At 38.1% G+C, this 25456-nt stretch overlaps 1 protein-coding gene across 1 annotated transcript in view; it reads right to left on the bottom strand.

Moving 5' to 3' along the window:
* Nucleotides 1-25456, bottom strand: part of HTR2C (5-hydroxytryptamine receptor 2C) — a 433564-nt gene that overhangs the window by 204620 nt on the left and 203488 nt on the right. The gene's annotated exons all lie outside the window — the stretch shown is intronic.

Below are 25456 nucleotides of genomic sequence, written 5' to 3'. Positions count from 1 at the left end.
CATAGTGGAGTTTCTGGTATCTGTCATGATGAAGTGAGTGGGGAGATGGGACATCCTATATATGCAACCAGCCAGCCCCATCTTACTATATAATAGGGGTTTCCTGGCAGCATTATGCAGGATATTCAACCTCCCCACCCATGTGAAGGTCAACTGCTCCACCATGAAGTTCCAGTTTCTGTCCAAGGACTTGCTGTTGATCAATGCTTCCTGTGAGAATTTCATGAAAGCTTCTTCTGACTTAATTTCTGTTCTTGATGAACTCTCTGTAATTACTAATAGCCCAAAAGATCTAGAAGCCTGGAAATTAATGTCACCTCTTACTCAAATTTAAACCCCATTTCTCTAACAAGACCATGTCCCACCAATTTAAATTAAAGGAGATCCTCTTGACATTAACAGTTGCCAAAATATGGGTCACACTCTAGTGAACAGTGACTTCTTGCCTCTCTAAATAATGTTGAGACTTCTTTTATCAAAATAGGTCAATTCTGTTGCTACAAGACTAGAAGTGCTGCAACCACTTTTTATGCCAAAGCTATACCAGTTGAGATTAACCATCCCATATGTAACAGAAGTTATTTGCCAAAAACACAGGACTAGAAGCATCATCTTGAGACTCAGTTTTCAGTGACTATGCAATATGAATACCACAACAATCTGAAATAAGGAAATAAACTTATCTAAGGACAGATTCTGTGTCTTGTTTTTTTCAGCAGAGCAAATTCTGTATTATATAGTTGCCCATCTCAAATCTCTTAGTGCTAAAAACTTTTCTACCTATAAAACTTTGTGAGATTGAAGTTCTACAAGGAACTGACACATAAAATGTTGAGTATGATCTTTCTGATGATTGTGCTCAGTATGATTTAATTTCAAGAACACCCTAACAACAAGAAAAGAACACCCTGAATTTGCAATCCTGTGATAGTCCACAACCCATCATTCCATATGATTTGAGATGAAACTGGCTCCTCTCATGCTGACCTCAGGCCTTATCTATGGGCACATGGTAAAGATTTCCATTCCTCTATTAATATTATATTAATAGTTGGCTGGAGGATGCAAAAATTTTATGGATCTTTTGTGGTGAAGAAGTGTGTTCCAGTTTGCTGAAGCTGCTTGAAATGCAGTATACCAAAAATGGATTGGCTTTTTATAAAGAGGATTTATTAAGTTACAAATACACAGTTCTAAGGTCATAAAAGTTTTCAAAATAAGGCATCAACAAGAGGATACCTTCACTGAAGAATGCTTAATGGCTTCTGGAGCATCTCTGTCAACTGGGAAGGCAGGCAGCCAGTGTTTGCTGGTCCTTTGCTCCCGGGTTGCATTTCAAAATTGCTTCCCCCAAAATGTCTGTGGGCTTCTGTCTCTCTTAGCTTCTCTCAGCTCTCTGCTTGGTTCTCCTGCAGTGTTTCTCTCAAGTTTCTGGGAGCCCTCTCCTAGTTTCTCTGGGGCAAAATCTGGGCTTCATCTGTTACCTTAACATCCTCAAATGTCTTTCTGTCTTCATCTCCAAGGGTCTCCAAGCATCTTGGTCTGTGTCAGGTCTTAACTTCCCCGTGGGGGCAAACTCTGGATTACATATCTTAGCTTCCCTCCAAAATGTCTCCCTCCACTTCTCTGAGCTCCTTCTCTCCATGAGCTCTCTTAAAGGACTCCAGTAAATCACTGAAGACCCAACCTCAATGGGTGGTTTCACACTTCCATGAAAATAAATCAAAAAGTCTCACCCACAGTTGCATGGTTTGTGTCTCCATGGAAACATCCAATCAAAAGTTTCTACCCTAATCAAAAGAATAATAAGTCTACCCCCACATGATTGCATTAAAGAACATGGCTTTTCTGAGGGACATAGATCTAAACCAGCACAAAGGAAGAAGAACAAAGAAGAAATAATGACTATTTTCTTGATGCTCTTTGCTTGACAAGTACAGATAAAACAATACTTCTGCTATATTTATACTATGTGGCTCTACCTTATCCACAGTGGGGGAAAAATTGATGAAGAGAAGAGAATAAAAGGTAATTGTGGCTTTAAATTTATCTACCTAGATTTTCTGGTTTTGGTTCTGGATTCACTTTATTACTTTAGGCATATCCTTAATCTGTTGTTATTTTCAAAAGAAAGAAAAGTAAAAGCCTATTTGACTATGTCATAGATGTAAAGTGATTTCTAGGTCAACAGAAAAAATATTTTAAAAAGAGTATCTAAGAATCCAAGATGGCAGATTATGAGAGACAGAGCAAAATAATTCTCCATGAAAAACACTAGATAAAGGACAGAAAGTGCTCCAGAATAGCAGTTCCAGGGTTTTACTGGCTGGACAAGTTCTGCTACATCCACAGTGATTATGCACTTGGTGAAACTGAGAGTCTGCATTTGGAATTGAGTGAGTGTTTGAGGCTGCTGGGGAAATGGCAGTGGATCTGTGCTGTGGTGGGGAGAAACCTGGAGTTGGTATTTGGATGCAGGTTAGTTTAAAAACCTGGAAAGTGGCTGCAGATCTGACAGAAAGAGCTGAGCAGTTGAGCATGGTGGGGAGTGTCTTCCACATCCCGGGCACCTGCCTCAGTATCCAGCATGCATGATAGCCTTTCACACACCTGCAGCTAATTTTCCCAGAGACAGGAGCAGGCCACTGCAGCAGGCAGAGGACTGTAGAAGTGGGAAGTTACCATGACCAGTACAGCCATCCTTTCAGTGTGCTGGGAGATGCCCCTTCATGGCACCATGGCAGAGAGCTTCCTTTGGGGATTCTTCTCACCTGTCACATTGCACAGTCTTCTACAGAGTCCTGTGGAGTGCACAGATTAGTGGAGGGGCCCTGTACAGAAGTGCCAAGAGCCCTACACCAATCCCAGGGAATTGTAGGCCCACAGCAAGGAGAGACTGTGGGGAATCTGAGCTGAAACGTGGACTCATGCAACAGCCCCAGGGTATTCTGGTTGCAGCCCTGGGAATGGCTGGGACTTCTGAGTCTTACATCTTCCCCTGCATAGCTGTACAGGACACAACCCCCAGCCACAGGCTGGTGATCCCAACTACATGCAGAAAATTGGTGCACTGATTGAACCTCCACAAGGTTTGGACCCCCACACACTGCATAGATGAAGGTGGGGAGAGCTGGTTTGAAGGTAATAGGTGTCTTGGGGGCACCATCTGCTGCCGTCACAGTAATAACATTAAATGTGAAAGGATTAAACTCCCCAATTAAAAGATATAGATAGGCTGAATGTATTAAAAAATATGAACCACCAACATGTTACCTACAAGAGACTAATCTTAGACCCATACACAAAATGAAATTGAAAGTAAAAGGATGGAAAAACATGTTCCATGCAAGCTACAGCCAAAAGAAAGCAGGAGTAGCAATATTAATCTCACATAAAATAGACCTTAAGTGCAAGGATGTTATAAGAAGCAAAGAAGGTCATTATATACTAATAAAAGGGACAATTCAACAAGAAGAAATGACAACCATAAATGTTTATGCACCCAATCAAGGTGCACCAAAGTACATGAGACAAACATTGGCAAAACTGAAGGAATCAATAGATGTTTCCACAATAAATATGGGACACTTCAATGCATAAATCTCTTCTATAGATAGATCAAATATACAGAGGTCAAATAAGGAAATTGAACACTAAACAAATGAATTTGACTTAACGGACATATATAGAACACTGCATCCCAAATCACCATGATACACATTCTTCTCTAGTACTCAAGGAACATTCTCCAGAATAGATTATATACTGAGCCATAAAGCAAGCCTCAATAAATTTAAAAAGTTTGAAATTATTCAAAGCAAATACTCTGATCAAAATGGAATACAATTAGAAGTCAATAACCATCAGAGATTTAGAACATTCACAAATATCCGGAGGTTAAACAACACACTTCTAATCAATCAGTGGGTTAAAGGAGAAATAGCAAGAGAAATTGCTAAATATATAGAGATGAATGAAAATGAGAACATAACATATCAAAACTTATGGAGAGGAAGGGCAAGATGGCAGCATAGAGAGCTGTGGAATTTAGTTAGTCCCCTGGAGCAACGAATAAACAACCAGGAACAACAAGTGAATAATCTGAAACAACTGCTGTGGGAAAACTGTGACTGTCCACACATCATACACCAACCTGGATTGGGTGGAATGTGGAATGGCTGATATTGCAGCATAAAATCTGTAAGAAAAACTGTGAAACTGTGCTGGGACCCCCCCTCCTCCTCCATGGCAGGCTGAGCTGTAAGGCCTCACTGTGGGAGAGACCAGCATTCCCAGAGCAAGTGAATATAGCTCAGCCTAGCCCCAACTGAGGTTTTAATTAGCGAATGCAAACTGCTGAATACAAGCTACAAACATAGAAAAACCCCTAAGAGGCAGCAAAGTACCCTGAGGTCACTCCCAGTGGAGAATAGGTGAGGCTGATGGAAAAATATTAATTTAAAAAAGAAGTGAAAATACAGAGGCTTTTAAAGATGACTGACTTTAAGGAGCTAGAAAAGGCCTGTGCCCTGGAAAAGGAAGTCCAGAAGACCAGGTGCCCTCTCTGACCAACAGATGAAAGTGGATGGCCATGGACTGGCTCTGAAAGGGAGCTTTCTTTCTCTTTTCTATTTTGATCTGAATGGCTCAGTGGAGAGAGCCTCAGCCATTTTCAGTTTGCAGTGCTCTGACCCAGACAGGGGTGGAGTTAACAGAGTCAGAGAGACAAAGGAGTAATTCAAATGCAGATGATAGCTCCCTAGGGGGTGTACCTTCCCTAAGAAGAAGTAGGTGGGGCCCAGCTCCATTGCTGTTCCTACTTTAAGAACTCAAACCCCAGGGCCTGGGGGAAAACAGTCAAAAGAGAAAAAGCCTAAGTGAAGAATTAAAGGGGCCACAACTCTTTACACCAGTTGGGAGTGACAGGTTGATATGCACAACCTGCTGCACAAGTTAGGAAAAGCACTGTGGCTAGAGACCTCAGAGGAATGTCTGTCAATATTTTAAGACACATCCTTAGGGAAACTAGACAATAAATATAGCCCCATTCTGATATCTGAACCCATTGTGGTCTGGGAAAATCTGATTGGGGTAACCAAGTAAACCAGATGCCTAGACAACAGAAAACTACAAATTAAACTAGGAAAAATGAAGGTATGTCCCAGTCATAAGAACAAACTTACACCTCAATTATGATACAGTTGAGATACTCTTTCACTTTAATGAAACAATCAATTAAAGTTTATCAAAGAAATATGCTAAATCAATTCAAAAACCAAGTCAACGAGTTTGGGGAAGATATGGCAAAAGAGATGAAGGATATAAAGAAAACACTGGGCAAACATAAGGTAGAAACCAAAAGTTTGAAAAAACAATGGGCAGAATCTATGGAAATGAAAGACACAAAATGAGAGATGGAAAACACAATGGAGACATACAACAGCACATCTCAAGAGGCAGAAGAAAACACTTGGGAACTGGAGAACAAGACACATGAAATCCTACACACAAAAGAATAGATGGGGAAAGAATGGAAGGAATATGAGCAATGTCTCAGGGAATCAAATGACAACATGAAGCACATGAATGTACATGCCATGGGTGTCCCAGAAGAAGAAGAGAAGGAAAAAGGGGCAGAAGCAGTAATAAAGGAAATAGTCAATGAAAATTTCCCATCTCTTATGAAAGACATAAAATTGTGTATCCAAGAAACACAGCATACCCCAAACAGAATAGATCTGAATAGGCCTTTGCCAAGACACTTAATAATCTTATTATCAAATTTCAAACATGAAGAGAGAATCCTGAAAGCAGAAAGAGTAAAATGATCCATCACATACAAAGGAAGCTTGATAAGGCTATGTGTGGATTTCTCAGTAGAAACCATGGAGGCAAGAAGGAAGTGGTGTGAGATATTTAAGATACTGGAAGAGAAAAACCACCAACCAAGAATCCTATATCCAGCAAAACTGTCCTTCAAATGTGAGGGACAGTTTAAAATATTCTCTGACAAGCAGACAGTGAGAGAGTTTGTGAACAATATATGTGGTCTACAGGAAATGCTAAAGGCAGGACTGCAGACAGAAAGGAAAAGACAGGAATGAAAAGTTGGAAAAACCATTTTGGGTGATGGTAGCACAACAATATAAGTACACTGAACAAAGATGACTGTGAGTATGGTTGAAAGAGGAGGGTTAGGAGCACGTGGGACACCAGAAGGAAAGAGGAAAGATGAAGACTGGGACTGTATAACTCAGTGAAACCTAGAGTACTCAAAAGTCATGATAAAATGTACAAATATGTTTTTACATGAGAGAGAACAAATGAATGTCAAACTTGCATGGTGTTAAAAATGGAGTGGTAGTGGGGAAAAATATAATCAACTCAAAGTAGAGATTATAGTTAACAGAAGCATTGCATTATGCTTCCTTTAATGCAACAAAGACAATATACCAAAGCTAAATGCCCGTAAAAGGGGGATATAAGGGAGGGGTATGGGACCCTTGCATTGGTGATGTTGTCTGACTCTTTTATTGTACTTTAATTTGTCTATATTCATTTTGTTGCTTTTTAGCTGTCATTTATTTTCATTCTTTATCTTTTTCTTTTGTCTCTCTACATTTGACTCTTCTTCCTTCTTTGTGGAAGAAATGGAGATGTCCTTATATAGATAGTGGTGATGGTGGTGAATGCACAAATACTTGATTATACAGGGAATCATTGATTGTTCCCTTAGGGCAGAATGTATGCTCATTGAACAAAACTGTCTTAAAAAATGGGTTGATGAAAAAACCTTGAGGGCACTATATTGATGAAATAAGTCAGACACAAAAGGACAAATATTATATGGTCTCAATGATATGCACAAATTATAATATGTAAACTCATAGACATGAAATGTAAGGTACCAGGGCATTGAACAAGGCTGAAGATTAGGGAGCAGCTGCTTGTTGTGAGCAGAATGTTTAACTAGGTTGAACTCAAGTATTTGGAAATGGACAGAAGTGATGGTAGCAGGTTATTGGGAGAATAACTAACTGTGTTGGGTGGTATGTGAATGTGGTGGAAAGGGGAAGCCTAGCGTCACATATGTCACCAGAAGGAAAGTCAGAGTTTAAAATATGGGAACGTATGGAGCAGGGAATCATGCAGTGTACAATGTCCATGATTAATTCTGCAAATATTAGAGGTTTCTTTTGTGAACTAGAACAAATGTATGACACTATAACTAGATGTTAATAACAGAGGGGTATATAGAGAAAATATACCTATTACAAACTATATATTATAGTAAGTAATATTTTAACATTCTTTCATCAACAGTAACAAATGTACTATAACAATATTATGAGTCAATAATGGAGTGTGGTGGTTGGGGTATGGAAGGATTTGAATTTTCTTGTTTTTATTTCTTTTCTGGAGTAATGAAATGATTTAAATTAAAAAAAATAATTGTGGTGATGGATGCATATCTACATGATGATAGTGTGGGCAATTGTGCACTTTGAATGATTGCATGATATGTGAAAAACTTCAATAAAATTGAATTAAAAAAATAAAGTAAGAGCAAAAATGGGATGCAGTGAAGGCAGTATTTAGGGAGAAATTTATAGCTTTAAATGCATACAATCAAAAGGAAGAAAGAGCTAAAATCAAAGACCTAATGGAACAACTGAAGAAGCTGGAAAAGGAACTGCAAAATAATCCTACATCAAGTATAAGAAAAGAAATTACCAGCATTAAAACAGAAATAAATGACATACAGAACTAAAAAACAATAGAGGGAATAAATGAAACCAAAAGTTGGTTCCTAGAGATGATCAACAAGACTGACAAGTGCCTAGATAAACTGACAAAATAAAAAAAAGAGATAATACCCAAATAAACAAAATAAAAAATGAGAGAGGCAACATTACTACAGATCCCCACAGAAATTTAAAAAGAAATTATAAGAGGATACTATGAACAACTACATGCCAACAAACTACATAATGTAGAGGAAATGGGCAATTTCCTGGAAACACATGAATAGCCTACACTGACCAGAGAAGAAAGAGAAGACCTCATCAAACCAATCACAAGCAAAGAGATCCAATCAGTCATCAAAAAGCTTCCCATGAATAAGTGCCCAAGTCCAGATGGCATCACTGGGGAATTCTACCAACCTTTCCAGAAGGAACTGATATCAATCTTACCTAAACACTTTCAAAACATTGAAGAAAATGGAATGCCACATAACTCATTTTATGAAGCTAATATCATTCTAATACCAAACCAGGTAAAAATGCTACAAGAAAGAGAAAGTACAGGCCAATCTCCCTGATGAATATAGATGCAAAAATTCTCAACAAAATACTTGCAAATCAGATCCAAAGACACATTAAAAAAATCATACACCACGACCAAGTGGGGTTCATTGCAGGCATGCAAGGATGGTTCAACATAAGAAAATCAATCAGTGTAATACAACACATTAACCAATTCAAAGGGAAAAATCAAGTGATCATCTCAGTAGATGCTGAAAAAGCCTTGGACAAAATCCAGCATCCTTTTTTGTTAAAAACACTTTAAAACATAGGAATTGAAGGAAACTTCCTCAATATGGTAAAGGGCTTGTATGAAAAACCCACAGCCAGCTAGTACTCAGTGGAGAGAGACTGAAAGCCTTCCCTCTAAGATCAGGAACATTACAAGGATGCCCACTGTCACCACTGTTATTCAGTATTGTGCTAGAAGTGCTAGCCAGAGCAATCTGGCAAGACAAAGAAATAAAAGACATCCAAATTGGACAGGAAGAAGTAAAACTGTCATCATTTACAGATGATATGATCTTATATCTGGAAAACCCTGAGAAATGGATGACACAGCTACTTGAACTAATAAGCAAATTTAGGAAAATAGTGGGACACAAAATTAATACACATAAGTCAGTTATGTTCCTATACACTAAAAATAACCTAACTGAAGAGACTCTCATGGAAAAGATTCCATTCTCAATAGCAACTAAAAAAATCAAGTGCATAAGAATAAACTTAACCAAGGATGTAAAAGACATATACATAGAAAACTGTATAATTTTACTAAAAGAAATAGAAGGGGGGAGAAACTAAGGTGGCAATTAGGAAAGACTGGGCAAAAAATACCTTCATGAAAAATACTAGATAGAGGCCAGAAAGTGACCCAGAACACCAGTTCCAGTGATGCACTAGCTGGACAAGGTCTGCTAAATCCACAGGAACTGTACACTTGGTGAAACCAGGAGTCTGCATTCTGAAACAAGTGAGTAAGTTGGCTGAATGTCCAGCAGCCATACTGCGGTGTGGGGAAACCATGGGTTGGCATTCGGAGGTGGACTAGTTCTTTTTTTAAAAAACCCAAAAGCAGCTGCAGATACAGCAGCAAGAACCACACAGTGAAGTGCAGCAGGAAAAGATGCAAACACCTCAATATCTGGTGTGGAAGATAGCCTTTCACACACCCAATGCTAGTTGTCTTGGAGCAAGGAGAGCCAAGGAGAGCCAAAAGGGGAAAAAAACCATGCCCCTTGGAGCCATCTTCCTGGCAGGCTGGGAACACTCCTGCCCGGTGCCGGAGCCACAGCCCAGAGCTGTGCCAAAGGACCCAGTGTGATGGGAAGTGTTTCTGTCAACACCATGCACATGTCACAACATTGGGCATGGACAATAGCCTTTCATGCACCCACAGCTAATTGTTCCAGAGCTGGGAAGGCAGAGCTGTGTGAAAAGGGGGAAATTAACATGCCCCATTCAGCCATCTTTACAGCAGGCTGGGAATGCCCCTGCATGGCCCAGTGGCTTAGGGCATCCCTTGAGGAATGGAGCACACTTGTGATGTAGCACAGCCTTCCCTCAGCAAAGGCCCTAGAAGGGCACAGCTGGGAAGAGGAACCCACCCAGAAAAACCCAGGGACCCTATGCCAAAAACCAAGGACTTGTGCTTCAGTGGCAGAGACAATCTGCGGTGAGACTGAAACGAAGTTTTAGACTCTTGCAACAGCATTAAATCTCCTGGAACACCTGGGAGGTTTGATTATTAAAGCTGCCCTGCCTCCCTAACCACTCAGACACATGTCCCACATTCAGGGTGGACAGCACCAAGAACACACCCAAACTTGGTGAACAAATTGGACCCCACAAGAACCAGACCTCCACACACCACAAAGACAAAGTTGGGGAGAACTGACTTGAGGGGAATAGGTGACTCATGGATGCCATCTGCTGGTTAGAGAAAGTGTACACCACAAAGCTGTAGACCTGACAAATTAGAGATTGGTATCTGAATAATCTTTCATATCCTAAAAGAACCCTATCAAGTAAAGCAAATGCCAAGAGGCCAAAAACAACAGAAAATTTTAAAGCATATGAAAAAACCAGATAATATGGATAACCCAAACCCCAAAACCCAAATCAAAAGATCAGAGAAGACACAGTACTTGGAGCAATTAATCAAAGAACTGAAGACAAACAATGAGAGCATGGCACAGGATAGAAAAGACATGAAGAAGAGCATGGCACAGTATATAAAGGACATAAAGAAGACCCTAGAAGAGCATAAAGAAGAAATTGCAAGAGCAAATAAAAAAAAGATGATCATATGGAAATAAAAGAAACTGTTGACCAAATTAAAAAGATTCTGGATACTCATAGTACAAGACTACAGGAAGCTGAACAATGACTCAGTGACCTTGAGAACCACAGAATGGAAAATGAAAGAACAAAAGAATGAATGGGGAAAAATTGAAAAAATCAACATAAATCTCAGGGATATGATAGAAAAAATAAAACATCCAAATATAAGACTCATTGGAGTCCCAGAAGGGGAAGAGAAGGGTAAAGGTTTAGAAAGAGTATTCAAAGAAATTGTTGGGGAAAACTTCCCAAACCTTCTACACAATATAAATACACAGAGCATAAATGCCCAGTGAACTCCAAATAGAATAAATCCAAATAAACCCACTCCAAGACATATTCTGATCACACTGTCAAATACTGAAGAGAAGGAGCAAGTTCTGAAAGCAGCAAGAGAAAAGCAATCCACCACATACAAAGGAAACAACATAAGACAAAGTAGTGACTACTCAGCAGCCACCATGGAGGTGAGAAGGCAGTGGCATGACATATTTAAAATTCTGAGAGAGAAAAATTTCCAACCAAGATTACTTTATCCAGGCAAACTCTCCTTCAAATTTGAGGGAGAGCTTAAATTTTTCAGAGAGAAACAAATGCTGAGAGATTTTGCTAATAATAGTCTTGGCCTACTTCAGATACTTAAGGGAGCCCTACCAACAGAGAAACAAAGAAAGGAGAGAGAGATGTAGAGAAATTTAACAGACATATATAGAACATTTCATCCCAAATGACCAGGATCCACATTCTTCTCTAGTGATTGTGGAACTTTCTTCAGAATAAACCATAGGCTGGGACATAAAACAAGGCTCAGTAAATTTTAAAAAAATTGAAATTATTCAAAGCACATTCTCTGACCACAATGGAATACAAATAGAAGTCAATAACCATCAGAGACTTAGAAAATTCACAAACACCTGGAGGGTAAAAATGAGGGGGAGATGAAAACATTCCTGGATAATCAAAAGCTGAGGGACTTCATCACTGGTAGGTCCGTCCTATAAGAAATGCTAAAAGGAATTGTGCAGTCTGAAAGGAAGGGACACTAAACAATTGACTGAAACCACATGAAGAAATAAGATTTCCAGTAAAGATCACATGGTAAATATAAATACCAGTACTACTGTATTTTTGATTTGTAACTCCACTATTTACTTCCTACAGGAACTAAAATACATAAAGTGTAATGATAAATCAGTGGTTTTGGACTCAATGTAAAATAGGTAATTTTTGACAAGAACTACATAAATATGGGGGAATGGAGGAGTATAGAAACATAGCTTATGTTTCCTATTGAAGTTAAGTTGATACCAAAGAAAACAAGATTGTTATAGACTTAAGATGTTAGATTTAAGCCCCACGGTAAACACAAGGAAAGTATCGGAGAATATGATCATAGAGATGAAAAGTAGAGTATGGGTTACAAGAAGTGGGGGAAGGGGCAATGGGGAGTTAATAAGAAATGAGTGTAGGGTTGCTGTTTGTGGTGAAGTGAAATTTCTAGTAATGAATGATGGGAAGGTGATGACGTTGCAATAGTGTGAATGTGATTAATCCCACTAAATGGAATGCTTGGGAGGGGTTGGAAGGGAAGATTTATGCTGTATATATGGTTCACAATTGAAAAAAAAGACAGTCTAAATAGAAAATGACAATTAAATGCCACAGATGATACTGGATATAGAGGAGAAAAGGCTCAAAAGAACACAATTGGGACATAAGAAAAAATGAAATCTAGAATGTAAGCTTTATATCAATGTTAAATTTCTTGAACTTCTTAACTGCATTTGATGTGATTACATAAATGAATATTTTTGTTCATAGGAAATGTATATATGAATTATATTATTTGTTCAAGGATGTGTGCAACCTGCTCTCATATGTTCAGAAGACAGAGCAATAGAAAATGGATTATAGACAGGGAGGGAGGGAGGGAAAGAAAGAAATGGTAAAGTGACAAAATATTAAAGTTGGTAGATTGGGGTACTGGTGGAGGGGGGTTGGGGTATGCTAGAGTTCTGTGTATGAGGTTTGTATTATTTTTGCAACTGTTACTGTAAGTTTGAATTTATTTCAAAATAAAAATTAAAAATTAAAAAAAAGAAATAGAAGGGGATCTAAAAAGATGGAAAAATATTCTGTTTTCATGGATAGGAAGGCTAAATGTAGTTAAGATTTAAATTCTACCCAAACTCATCTACAGATTCAATGCAATTCCAATGAAAATTCCAACAACCTAGTTTTCAGTCTTGGAAAAGCTAATTATCAAATTTATTTGGAAGAGAAAGATGCCTCAAATTGCTAAAAACTTTCTAAAAAAGAAAAACAAAGAGGGAAGTCTTACACTTCCTGACTTTGAGGCTTATTATAGAGCCACAGTTGTCAAAGCATCATGGTACTGGCACAAACATAGACATATTGATCAATGGAATCAAATTGGGTTTTCAGAGATAAACCCCCAGGTCTATGGTTTACTGATCTTTGATAAGGCCACCAAAACCACTGAACTGGGACATCACAGTCTATTCAACAAATGGGGCTGGACAAGCTGGATATCCATATCCAAAAGAATGAAAGAGGACCTGTACCTCACACCCTACACAACATTTAACTGAAAATGGATTAAAGACATCAATGTAAGAGACAGTACCATAAAACTCCTAGAAGATAGTGTAGGGAAACATCTTCAAGACCTTGTGTTAGGAGGTCACTTCTTAGACCACACACCCAAAGCACAAGCAATAAAAACAAATAGATAAATTGGAACTCCTCAAACTTAAAACCTTCTGGACCACAAAGGAATTTGTCAAAAAGGTGAAGCAGCCAACTCAATGAGAAAAATATTTGGAAACCATGTATCTGATAAAATACTGATATCTTACATATATAAAGATATATCCTACAACTCAATGACAATAGTACAGACAGCCCAATTACACAATGGGCAAAAGATATGAAAAGACATTTCTCTGGAGAGGAAATGCAAACAGCTAAAAAACACATTAATATATGTTCATCTTTATTGGCTATTATGGAGATGTAAATTAAGACCACAATGAGATATCATCTCACACCAATCAGATTGGCTGCCATTAAACAAAAGGGAAACTACAAATGCTGGAGAGGATGTGGATAAATTGGAACTCTTATTCATTTTTGATGGGACTGTATAATGGTACAGCCACTCTGGAAGACAGACTGGTAGTTCCTTAGAAAACTAGATATCAGCTTATCCTTCGATACGGTAATTTCACTTCTTGGTATATACCCAGAAGATCTGAAAGCAGTGACATGACCAGATATTTGCACACCCATATTCATAACAGCATTATTCACAATTGCCAAGAGATGGAAACAATCCAAATGTCCTTCAACAGAAGAGTGGATAAACAAAATGTGGTATATACACATGATGGAATACTATGCAGCAGTAAGAAGGAATGAGGTCATGAAACGTGTGACAACATGGATGAACCTTGAAGATATGATGCTGAGTGAAATAAGCCAGGCACAAAAAGAGAGATATTGTATGTTACCCCTAATGTGAACTCTGTGAAAAATGTAAAATAAATGGTTTACGTTGTAGAATGTAGGGTATCTAGCAAAATACAGCAAATAGTGAATGGGAACAATAATCTAATAAGAACAGGTAAGTTATGGAGGGTAAACTTAATGTTTTGGGAATGCTCAGGAATGACTATGGTTTGTTAATTTTGGAGGGTATAGTAGGAATATGTAGGAAGCAATGTTATTTTAGGTTATTTGTTTTTCTAATTCCTTTGGTTATTGTTTATTTTCTTGGGGTAGGGTAGGTTCATGTTGGAAGCAATGTGGTTATTTAGTTTATCTGTTTTTCTTTAAAAAATTGTTAGACCCTCTGAGGTTAAAAAAAGGGGGGTATCTTGTCTTTGTAAGTTATTTATTTTTGGTGGTACTAGCAGGATTAAAATTTGAGAACATTCCTAGGTATTAAAATAGTAAATAACATGACCACTCCATTATTCTAATATTCACTAGAGAGTAAAATAAAACATCTAATATCCTTTTGAATAACAATTTTTACTGTGTTCCATCTAATATCTAATAACATACTCAAAAAACTAAAATTCATATTTTGTTAAAGATTAGCATTCTAAATATTGTCACTTATTCCTGACCAAGTAATTTACCATTAGAAATTTTTAGATGAATGCTTCTAACTTGTTTGGTGGCTACTGATTAATTTACTATGGAATTTAGTGGGATCAATTATTTTATATCATACATTTAAAATAAATACATAGGATGTGACAGTTCGAATATATTGTGTCCCCTCAAATGCCATTATCTTTGATGCAATCTTGTGTGGGCAGACAGTATCAGTGTTGATTAGATTGGAATTCTTTGAGTGTTTCTGTGGAGATGCACCCCACCCAACTGTGGGTGATGACTCTAATTGGATAATTTCCATGGAGTGTTGGCCCGCCCATTGGGTGGGCCTTGATCAGTGGAGCCATATAAATGACCTGACAGGCAGAGGGAACTCAGTGCAGCTGTGAGTGCAGCCAAGAGGGACACTTTGAAGAAAGCACAGGAGCTGCAGATGAGAGACAGTTTGAAGACGGCTGTTGAAAGCAGACTCTTGCTCCGGAGAAGCTGAGAGAGGACAAATATCCCAAGCACAACTAAGAGTGACATTTTTGAGGAACTGCAGCTTAAGAGGAACATCCTGGGAGAAAGCCATTTTGAAACCAGAACATTGAAGCAGATGCCAGCCATGTGCCTTCCCAGCTAACAGAGGTTTTCCGGACACCATTGGCCATACTGCAGTGCAGGTACCCAATTGCTGATGTGTTACCTTGGACACTTAAGACTGTATCTGTGTAACCAAATAAACCCCCTTTATAAAAGCCAGTCCATTTCTGGTGTTTTTCATTCTGGCAGCATTAGCAAACTAGAACAGATTTTGGTACCAGAGAAGTGGGGTGCTGCTGAGTTTGCAAATACCAAGCATGTTGGAATGGCTTTTTAAATGGATAAGGGGAAGATTCTGGAAGAATTGTGAGGAGCTCAATAGAAAAGGCCTAAACTGCTTTGAAGAGACTGTTTGTGGAAATATGGACTCTAAAGATACTTCTGATGAGGACTTGAACAGAAATGGTGAATGTATTGTTGCAAACTGGAAGGAAAGCAATCCTTGTTTTAAAGTGGCAGAGAATTTGGCAAAATTGAGCCGTGGTATCAGATGGAAGGAAGAATTTGAAAGTGACAACCTGGAATACTTAGCTGAAGAGATCTCCAGACTACATGTGGAGGATGTACCCTGGCCTCTCCTTGCAGCTTATAGTAAAATGCGAGCTGAGAGAGATAAACTTAGATCTGAATTCTTGGGTTCAAAGAAACCAGAAGCTGATGGCTTGGAAAATTACAGGCTTCCAGGGGGTGAAACCGCAGAAGCTACAGCCCAACATGAGTATGCAACCAAATATGGAACCCAGCTGCCATTTCAGAACAAGCCAAGATTGGAGAAGGAGTTAAGCAGAAAGGATTTGTGGAAAGTCCTATTGTCTGATGGCTTTGACCCCTGTGTGCTTCATGCAAAGCCAACAGAATTTTTGCGAGATCTTTATAGACAGAGCCACTACCGGTCTGGACTGGAGGGGACAGACAAGGAACAAATTGAAGGAAAAATTTCTTCAAAGACAGAGCCATGGAGATTGAGGTCTGGAGTCAAGAGGCCTTGGGCTGGGAGAGCGGAGTGGCCTACACGCATGGAAAGGGTGAGTTTGCCCTGGAGGTCGAGGGTGGGCCTTCCGCCTTGATGCTCCAGAAGAGCTGTGCCATCCCAGGTCCCAAAGAGTGTGGAGCACATTCCCAGGGAATTGGGGAGAGCCTGGCTGCCACCACACTGTTCTGAAGGGGTTGAGTGTGTGCCCCAGAGATGGAAGGGAATCCAGGTGCTGCCCCTATGTTTGAGGAGGGTGGGGCCGAGAAGGTGGCCTCCCAATGTGTGGATATGTTGGAGCACTCACCACAATGTTTGGAGAGGAAAGGGCTGCCAAAAAGGCTCTTAGGAAGGGTTAGACTCCTGCTCTCTCAAGCCCCAAGGATGCAATGTCATTCTGTTAATGACTCTCAGACTTTGAAATCTAATGGTGTTTGTCCTGTGGGTTTTAGGAACTGTTTTGGTCCTGTTAACCCTGTTTTCCTTACTCTTTCTCCTTATGGCAATGGGAATGTTTATCCTATGAATGTCCCTCCTTTGTATATTGGAAGAACATAACTTGTTCTCAGCTCACAGATCCACAGCTAAAGGAAAATTATGCCTTAGAACTGACCATGCCTATAATTGATTTTTATGGAATTTTGTACTTAACTATTGTTACTGAAATGATTTAAGTTACTGTGATATTGTCATGGGATGAATGTGTTTTGTATATGGAAAGATAACGTCTTTTGGGGTCCAGGGGGTGGAATGTGCCAGTTTGAATGTATTGTGTCCCCCAAACGCCATTATCTTTGATGCAATCTTGTGTAGGCAGACATTATCAGTGTTGATTACATTGGAATTCTTTGAGTGTTTCTGTGGCAATGCACCCCACCCAACTGTGGGTGATGACTCTAATTGGACAATTTCCATGGAGTGTTGGCCCACCCATTGGGTGGGCCTTGATCAGTGGAGCCATATAAATGACCTGACAGGCAGAGGGAATTCAGTGCAGCTGTGAGTGATGTTTTGAAGAGGAGCTACAGCCAAGAGGGACACTTTGAAGAAAGCACAGGAGCTGCAGATGAGAGACAGTTTGAAGACGGCTGTTGAAAGCAGACTCTTGTTCCAGAGAAGCTGAGAGAGGACAAATATCCCAAGTGCAACTAAGAGTGACATTTTTGAGGAACTGCAGCCTAGAGAGGAACATCCTGGGAGAAAGCCATTTTGAAACCAGAACTTTGGAGCAGATGCCAGCCATGTGCCTTCCCAGCTAGCAGAGGTTTTCCAGACACCTTTGGCCATCCTGCTGTGAAAGTACCCAATTGCTGATGTGTTACCTTGGACGCTTAAGACTGTAACTGTGTAACCAAATAAACCCCCTTTATAAAAGCCAGTCCATTTCTGGTGTTTTGCATTCTGGCAGCATTAGCAAACTAGAACATAGGTTATAAGCAATGAAATCAATTTATTTTTACCTTAAATTTAAATATTAATATTTAAGAAACAATCTTTCCAAGAACAAATTAATAGCTGTAGATACTAGTGTCTACAACGTGCTGTTACGTACCTGGCAGATTCCTTAAAGTAGCAAGAAGCAAGCATGGTTTTACGAGATTAAAGGTAGCATTAGACCAAAGAAACACTATCTACAGCCTTAGTAAGATAATTTTAGTAACTGCTGTTTATACTGACATCTGTTTTTCCTAGTTACTTGTAGTAACCTCAAGCTTGGAAATGCAAGTCTAAGAAAAATCCGGGTATTTGATCTTGAATGACCTATGATCTTTTACATTATGGGTTCAATCCAATACTCCTTCACCACTTTCCATGTGCTCAAGTTGCACCATTCCCACGTCCTAAATTTTACTATTACATTATGATTTGTATTTATTATCTATTCACCAAGTATAGTGCAAAATAATAAAAGAAGTTTAAAAGTGACTGTGAAATTTTGTGTTATCTGAAATCAGGAACTCTTAAAACTTTCAAAGAGTATAAAAACACCAACAGCTAACATCATACTCAATGGTGAGAGACTGAAAGTTTTCCCTGTAAGATCTGGAACAGGATGCCAACAGTCACCACTGCTATTCAACATAGTGCTAGAAGTGCTAACTAAAGCAATTAGGCAAGAAAAAGAAATAAAAGCAGCCAAATTGGAAAAGAAGAAGTAAAACCATCACTACTTACAGATGACATTTTCCTATGTTTAGAAAATCCAGAAAAAATGACAACAAAGCTACTTGAGCTAATAAATGATTTCAGCTAAGTGGTAGAATAGAAGATCAACATGCAAAAATCAATGGTATTTCTATACACTAGTAATGAATTATCTGAGGAAGTAATCAAGAAAAAAATTCCATTTACAATAGCAACTAAAAGAATCAAATGTCCAAGAATAAACTTAACCAAAGATGTAAAGGACTTGTACACAGAAAACTACAAAACATTTCTAAAAGAAATCAAAGAAGACCTGAATAAGTGGAAAGATATTCTGTGTTAATTGATGGGAGGGCTAAATGACATTAAGCTTTCAATTCTATCCAAATTGTTCTACAGATTCAATGCAACAGCATTCAGTATGCCAAAGACTACTTTGCAGAAATGAAAAAGCTAATTATCAATTTTGTTTGGAAAGGTAAGGGACCTCAAATGGTTAAAACAGGTTACAAAAGAAGAATGAAGTTGGAGGTATCACACTCCCTGACTTTAAAGCATATTATAAAACTACAGTGATCAATACAGCATATTACTGGCATAAAGATAGATATATTGATTAATGGAATTGAATTGGGAGTTCAGAAATAGACTCTCAGATCTACGGTCAATTGATTTTTGATAAGGCTGCCAAGTCCACTCAACTGGGACAGGACAGTCTCTTCAACAAATGGTGTTGGGAGAATTGAATATCCATAACCAAAAGAATGAAAGAGGACCCCTATCTCATACCCTATACAAAAATTAACTCAAAACAGATTAAATACCTGAATATAAGAAACAGTACCATAAAACTTCTAGAAGAAAATGTAGAGGTACATCTCCAAGATCTAGTGATAGGTGGTAGTTTCTTAGACTTTACACCCAAAGCACAAGCAGTGAAAGAAAAAACAGATAGATGGGAACCCCTCAAAATTGAATTCTTCAATGCTTCAAAGGACTTTGTCAAAAAGGTGAAAAGGCAACAGACTCAGTGGGACAAAATATTTGGAAACCACATATTTGATAAGGGTTTGATATCCAGAATATATAAAGAAATCCTACAACTCAACAATAGAAATACAATCCAATTTAAAAATGGGCAAAATATATGAATAGACATTTTTCCAAAGAGGAAATACAGATGGCTTAAAAGCACATGAAAAGTTGCTCAGCTTCTCTAGGTATTAGGAAAATGCAACTCAAAACCACAATGAGATATCACCTCACACCTACTAGAATGGCTGCAATTAAACTAACAGGAAACTACAAGTGCTCAAGAGGATGTGGAAAAATTGGAACACTTATTCACTGCTGGTGGGAATGTGAAATTGTACAACTGCTGTGGAGGATAGTTTGGCAGTTCCTCAGCTAGCTAAGTATAGAGTTGCTTTAGGACTTAGTAATCCTGCTACTCAGGATATACCCAGAAGGTCTGAAAGCAGGGACACGAAAAGACATTTGCACACCAATGTTCATAATGGCATTATTCACAATTGCAAAAGATGGAAACACCCCAAGTGTCCATCAATAGATGAATGGATAAACAAAATGTGGTTTATAACATAAAATGGAATATTATTCAGCAGTAAGAAGGAACAAAGTCCTGAAGCATGCAACAACATGGATAAACCTTGAGGACATTATGCTAAGAGAAATAAGTCAGACAAAAAGGACAAATACTGTATGATCTCACTGATATGAACTAATTATAATATGTAAACTCAAAGACATAAAATATAGAATATAGGTTATCAGGATATAGAATGAGGCCAAAGAATGGGGAGTGGTTGCTTATTATGTGCAGAGTGTTTAACTAGGTTGAACTGAAATGTTTGGAAATAGGCAGAGGTGTTGGTAGTATGTTATTGTGAGAATAATTAACAGTGCTGAATGGTGTGTGAATGTGGTGGAAAGGGGAAGTTTAGAGCATGTATGTCACCAGAAGGAAAGTTGGAGGTTAAAACATGTATAACTCAGCAAATCTTGTGGTGGACAATTTCCATGACTAACTGTAAAAATATAAAAAAAAAAAAAATTCTTTCATGAACTAGGACAAATGTGCAACACTATTACAAGAGCTCATAATAGTGGGGTATATGGGGAAAATGTACCTATTGTAAACTATGGACTATAGTTAACAGTAATATTTTAATACTCTTTCATTAATAGTAGCAAGTGTACTACACCAATACTATGGGTTGATAATTTGGGGGAAAAGGGGTTTGGGAGTACATGGGTTTCCTTATTATTCTTCTTTATTTTCTGGAGTAATGAAAATATTCTAAAATTGATCATGGGGTTTGTTCTAGTTTGCTACTGCTTCCAGAATGCAAAATACCAGAAATGGATCAGCTTTTATAAAAGGGGTTTATTTGGTTACACAGTTACAGTCTTAAGGCCATAAAGTGTCCAAGGTAAGTCACCAGCAATTGGGTACCTTCACTGGAGGATGGCCAATGGTGTCCGGAAAACATCTACTAGCTGAGAAGGCATGTGGCTGGCATCTGCTCCAAGTTCTGGTTTCAAAATGGCTTTCTCCCAGGGCGTTCCTCTCTAGGCCTCAGCTCCTCTTCAAAATGTCACTCTCGGTTGCTCTTGGGGTATTTGTCCTCTCTTAGCTTCTCTGGAGCAAGAGTCTGCTTTCAACAGCTGTCTTCAAACTGTCTCTCATCTGCAGCTCCTCTCTCAGCTTCTGTGCATTCTTCAAAAGTGTCCCTATTGGCTGTAGCAAGCTCAATCATTCTGCATGAGCTTATATAGTGCTTTAGTAAACTAATCAAGGTCCACGCTGAATAGTAAGGGCCACACATCCATGGAAATTATCCAATGAAAAACCTCACCCACAGTTGAGTGATCACATCTCCATGGAAACATCCAATCAAAAGTCTCCAACCCAATCAACACCAATAAGTTTCCTGTCCACAAAAGACTGCATCAAAGATAATGGCATTTTGGGGGACATAATACATCCATAGCAGCACACGGTTGCATGCACAACTATGTGATGATACTGTGAGCCAGTGATTGTATACTTCGGATGGTTTGTATAGTGAGTGAATATATCTCAAAAAATCTGCATTTAAATAAAATTTTCAAAGAGGACCAGAATGTATTGTTGATATGCGGCTTCTTAGCTAATCCCAAATGATAATGGTAAACTCATTGTTTACATTTAAGTTGTTGGCATTTTAAATATTTCCCTCAAATGTTCTCAAATTTACTTTTAAAACAATGGCAATATGTTTCAGGAGCCAAGTTTTAAGTAATGCCTATATTGTAGAAATGTTGTTTTCAAAGTAATACAGCACTCAATTTTTTTGCATGATTAGAAAAATATAAAACTGGGATTTAGGAGAACTGGAGAATTTTATTAATTTATAGATTTATTCTCTTACTTGTTTCAAAATAAGTTTGAGGTGGTTTACCCATAAATTAAGTACATTAATTAATACATCAATTAAATGCATTAAAATACATTAATTTATTGCCATAAATGAACACATTAATTTATGTATTTAATAAAGATTCAGCTCTTACAACCTAGGCAGAGGGAGATAATTATTCAGAGAGCAAAAATCATACTTGTTCTCATGATTTTATAGTATAGTATAGTATAATATAGTATAGAAAACTAATTAAATAAATTATTTGGGCAAAAGGCAAGTACTACCTGGATTAGAAGGATATTCTTTTTCAAATGTAGCAATTAAGAGAAGGAAGGAAAGCCAAAGGAGAAACAAAACAAAAAAGCAAACAAAAAATAAAACCTTGGGATTTTGGAACTACAAGGTAGGACAGGGACTGAATATTTTTTCCTATAAATTACCAGGTAGTAAATGTTATGTTTAGGCCCTGGGCTCTCAAACCACCCCCCTCCCACCCTTAGAAATTCTGGTCCTCCTGATGAGCCAACACCTATGCCCCAGCAATTCTGCAAGTTTGAGATAAAGCCACCACCGCCCCACCTTCAGGAATTCTGCAACCTTGTGAGATACCTTTTAAAATTTTAAACTTTCCCACTCCCAAGTCCCCACTCCCCAGTCCCCACTCCCAAAGTTCCCACTCGCAAACCAGCCAATATAAACTTGCCAGCTATCCACCTTTCCCAAAGTAGGCACTGAGAAGTGACCCAACCTGGACCTGCCAGCCTCCCCATTCCTGACAAAGAACTTCCCACCAACCACGTTTTATAAGCCCTACTGTTCCCTTGCTCAGAGCTGTCACCATCTTAGGCTTCAGCCTGCCTGCACATGGCTGGACAATAAAGCTACTTTTGATTGAATTTTCATCTCTTCCTGATCAAAAAACCTAACAGTAACAGTAAATATTTTACTCTTCGTGGATCATATGCTCTCTGTCTGTCACAGCTATTCAACTACACTATGTAGAGTGAAATCCATCATAGAAAATATTTAAATGAATGGGCATGATTATATTCCACTAAAACATTATTTAACAAAATGGGTGGCCAGTGGGATTTTGTCCATTGGCCCTAGTCACCCTCTGACCTAAAGAATTAGGAAGGGTGAAGCTGAGATGTGGATGAGGTACTGATGGAAATGATTCAGCATTCTCTTCAATGCTGTTGCTCAGAGTTATCAGGGAAGAGCTAATGCTATGTATATTAGGGAGAGGTTGCGAAAAGGAAAAATAATCCAGGCACACAAAATCTTTCTGCTCTAACATCATAAGGTAAGCATATTCATAAGGATGGTTATTAGATTTCATAAGGGATACTGCCATTCAAAAGAGAAAGGAATTTAGAAAACATTTCATCCAAGCTACCAAGAGCATTTCACTAGGGACTTGAATATTTGAAGTTCAATTTCATTAGGTGCTGAGATTCTCTATTTCCTGTAGCAATCAAAGGTCTCTAATCCAAATAAACACAACAAAATTATATGCACCTATCCTTCCTTTTATGCAAATATATGTTCCTAAAATGCTGAGTTAGCTTTATTGTTAGTTTTTTTTTGGATAATATTGACAAATATACTACAGATGCTTTGTAAGGAAAACTCATGAGTTCTTTGTAAAGTGAATTAAATAATTAACAGGAGTGGACATGTTTTATCCTCAGGGAAAGGAACTCGTGAAAATTTGAATTTCTAATTTTAGCAGTATCTCACTTCTGAGAAATTTATTAAAAAGCAGCAATTTTTTTTATTTGTTGTATTTAGAAATAATTCATATACCATCATGTTCACACTTTTAAAGTGTACAGTTAAGTGTTTTTATATACACCATGTTGTACAACCACAACAAATACTTAATTTCAAAATATTGTCATTACCCCATAGAGAAACCCTGTACCCTTTAGCATTCACTCTCCATTCCTGCCTATCCCCCAGATGCAGGCAGCCACTAATGTAATTTCTGTCTCTATGGACTGCCTATTTGTTACATTTCATATAAATGCATCCATACAATATGTGGCTTTTTGTGTCTGGCTTCTTTCACTTAGCAAACAGTTTTCAAGGTTCATCCATGTAGTTACATGTATTAGTATTTTATTCTTTTTATGGCCAAATAGTATTCCATGGAATGGATATGCCACATTTTGCTTATGCATTCATCAGTTGATGATCATTTGGTTCTTGCTATGAACATTCATGCACAAGTGTTTGTGTAAATATATATTTTCAGTTTTCTTGGGTATGTTACTAGGAGTGGAATTGCTAGGTCATATGGCAACTCTATGTTTAACTATTTGAAGAACTACAAAATTGTTTTCCAAAGCAACTGAACTGTCTTACATTTCCACCAGTCCTGTACGAGGACTTTGCTTTCTCCTTGCCAACAATTGTTGACTTAGGGCTTTCTCAGGTCTTTCCTGAGCATACGCCCATAGCCCTATGCATGAGTGTGTCCTTTAAGTATCTTAGGAATATACTGGCATTTGTCAAAGTCCCTACCATCCTCTCATTCTTTAGCTTTTCCATTAAGCTTTTTGGTTATAATATTTTTTCCCCAACTGTTATCCACCACCTCAGGCAGGCACAAAACTAATCAATTCCCTTAATTGTCTTCAAAAAATGCTCCTGGGGAAATGTCTTTTTGCATTGGTGGGGGGGAGGGCTCTGAGTCATGTCCAATCAATAGAGACTAGTGTGTGGAGTCTTCCAGGGAACCACTAGTCAGGTCAAATATAGACAAGTCTAGGAAATAAGACTTAGAAGGAGCTCCAACCTCATTCTACGCCCTCCAGTAGCTTTAAAGCTGCTGGTTTTCATTATGAAGGAAGGCTATTGGGTTTCAAGACTACCCTGGAGTCTGAGAGGGTGGCTGGGATTAGGGAAAGTTAAAATGACCCAGAAGTCACTGTTCTTGACAAGATTCAGACATCTTTTCCACACAAATGCTCCCCAGATTGTTTCAAGTTTGGTGACTATATAGAGTACTGAAAAAGTTGATTCTGACGATCTTTGCAAGGTTTCCCATTGCTTTCATGGAGAAAAGAATTTTGCCAGTTTTTTGTAGACCATTTTTGCTGATGACCACAATGTAATTATGTACTATAAATACATATTAAAATCCTATGATCTCTTCAAGTCTAGAATTGCATTTATAGAAAAACTTTGACATTGAATACATACTCATTGGAAGTGATGATTTTGAAAAGAGTTAAGAGTGAGAAAATGGAAATGTCATGTTTATATACATTTGCCAGTATCAAGACTTTGCATTATGCACTGTTCTTCCAAATAAAACTACATCTGTATTCCAGATACAACTACATCTATATTTTATAATATAGTATTTTAACTTATTAATAATTTTGTCAAGTATTTTGCACCAGTATTTTTATATTTTATATTTTCACTTATGTTTATTTTTGTTGAAATTATTATATCCCCAGAAGTCTATTTTAAATTTTCTGAAAATGTTGTTATAGTTAGAAGTTTTACATGTGTATAGTCAA

The sequence above is a fragment of the Choloepus didactylus genome, chromosome X (assembly GCF_015220235.1).
Source record: "Choloepus didactylus isolate mChoDid1 chromosome X, mChoDid1.pri, whole genome shotgun sequence".
NCBI classification, from domain to species: domain Eukaryota; kingdom Metazoa; phylum Chordata; class Mammalia; order Pilosa; family Megalonychidae; genus Choloepus; species Choloepus didactylus.
The sequence above is the reverse complement of the archived record's forward strand: the minus strand, read 5'-3'. Positions and strand labels throughout refer to the sequence as shown.